Below are 2075 nucleotides of genomic sequence, written 5' to 3' on the forward strand. Positions count from 1 at the left end.
TTTTCTCAATTTTTTTGGCACCAGAGCCGGACCCCGCCACGTGCGCCGGGCTCGTGCCCAGGAAAGATGCACCCTGCCTGGGGTGCACTTTTCAGAAAACCAGCCTGTCTTTTCCTGGAGGTCTCGTACTTCCAGAGCTCCGACGGGGCGTAGTCTGGATTTTATATGCCCACCCAGAGTGAGTCTGAGTGGGACTCACGACGGTCTGATCGCTGGTAGGGGTCCTCTGTGTTTGCCACCACCACGCTTCCCCCTCTCTCATACATCCCCGAAGGCCCGTTTTAGGACCGTCTTCGCTCCAGGCGGAGCTCCAGGGGTGGCGGGCGAATCTGAATCTGGCCCAGGACGGGCCACCCTCCCTGGGCTGGCCAGGGAGGTCTGAGGGCATGGAGCTTTGGAACCACACCACGTTATTGGACTCTGTCTATTTTTTCCCCCAAACTTTGGCACCAGAGCCGGACCACCACACCATGTGCGCTGGGCTCGTGCCCAGGAAAAGATGCACCCTGCCTGGGGTGCACTTTTCAGAAAACCAGCCTGTCTTTTCCTGGAGGTCTCGTAACTTCCAGAGCTCCAGCGCGGCGTAATCTGGATTTTTACATGCCCACCCAGAGTGACTCTGAGTGGGACTCACGACGGTCTGATCGCTGGTAGGGGGTCCTCTGTGTTTGCCACCACCACGCTTCCCCTCTCTCATACATCCCCGAAGGCCCGTTTTAGGACCGTCTTCGCTCCAGGCGGAGCTCCAGGGGTGGCGGGCGAATCTGAATCTGGCCCAGGACGGGCCACCCTCCCTGGGCTGGCCAGGGAGGTCTGAGGGCATGGAGGTTTGGAGCCACCGCACATTTTTTGTACTTTGTCGTTTTTCGAGATCTGGGCTTCAGAGTCGAGCCCAGGCTCCGTTTCAAGGTGGGCATTGGGCTTCGTTCTTGCCCAGGAGACCCGCACCCTGCCTGGGATGCACTTTTCAGAGAAACCGGGCCGCCTTTTCCTGGAGGTTCTCGTGTTTTTCAGAGCTCCACCACAGCAGAGATTGAATCCTCTTCCCCAGCCAGAGTGCACCCTCTCTGGCTTGGGTGAGTGCCTTGAGTGCCCTGGAGGTCCGAACCAACAGCACGTTTATGGACTTTGTCTATTTTTCCAAATTCGACTCCAGAGTCAAGCCGGCCAAGGGGCTCTCTGAAGGCCCCTCTCTCCCTCCCTCATCCTCTACAAGAGCCCCATGGTCCGTTTTAGGACCGTCTTCGCTCCAGGCGGAGCTCCAGGGGTGGCGGGGGAAATCTGAGTCTGGCCCAGGACGGGCCACCCTCCCTGGGCTGGCCAGGGAGGTCTGAGGGCATGGAGGTTTGGAGCCACCGCACCTTTTTGTACTTTGTCGTTTTTCGAGATCTGGGCTTCAGAGTCGAGCCCAGGCTCCGTTTCAAGGTGGGCATTGGGCTTCGTTCTTGCCCAGGAGACCCGCACCCTGCCTGGGATGCACTTTTCAGAGAAACCGGGCCGTCTTTTCCCTGGAGGTTTTCGTGTTTTTCAGAGCTCCACCACAGCAGAGATTGAATCTGCTTCCCCAGCCAGAGTGCACCCTCTCTGGCTTGGGTGAGTGGTGCCTTGAGTGGCCAGGGCCAACATCACCCACGGGCATCGGGCTTTATTCGTGCCCATGAGACCCGCACCCTGCCTGGGATGCACTTTTCAGAGAAACCGGGCCGTCTTTTCCTGGAGGTTTCGCGTTTTTCCAGAGCTCCACCACAGCAGAGATTGAATCTGCTTCCCCAGCCAGAGTGCACCCTCTCTGGCTTGGGTGAGTGCCTTGAGTGGCCAGGGCCAACATCACCCACGGGGCATCGGGCTTTATTCGTGCCCAGGAGACCCGCACCCTGCCTGGGATGCACTTTTCAGAGAAATCGGGCCGTCTTTTCCTGGAGGTTTCGCGTTTTTCCAGAGCTCCACCACAGCAGAGATTGAATCTGCTTCCCCAGCCAGAGTGCACCCTCTCTGGCTTGGGTGAGTGCCTTGAGTGGCCAGGGCCAACATCACCCACGGGGCATCGGGCTTTATTCGTGCCCAGGAGACCCGCA

This window comes from Pimephales promelas, chromosome 2 (assembly GCF_988280905.1).
Source record: "Pimephales promelas chromosome 2, fPimPro1.hap1.1, whole genome shotgun sequence".
Lineage (NCBI taxonomy): Eukaryota > Metazoa > Chordata > Actinopteri > Cypriniformes > Leuciscidae > Pimephales > Pimephales promelas.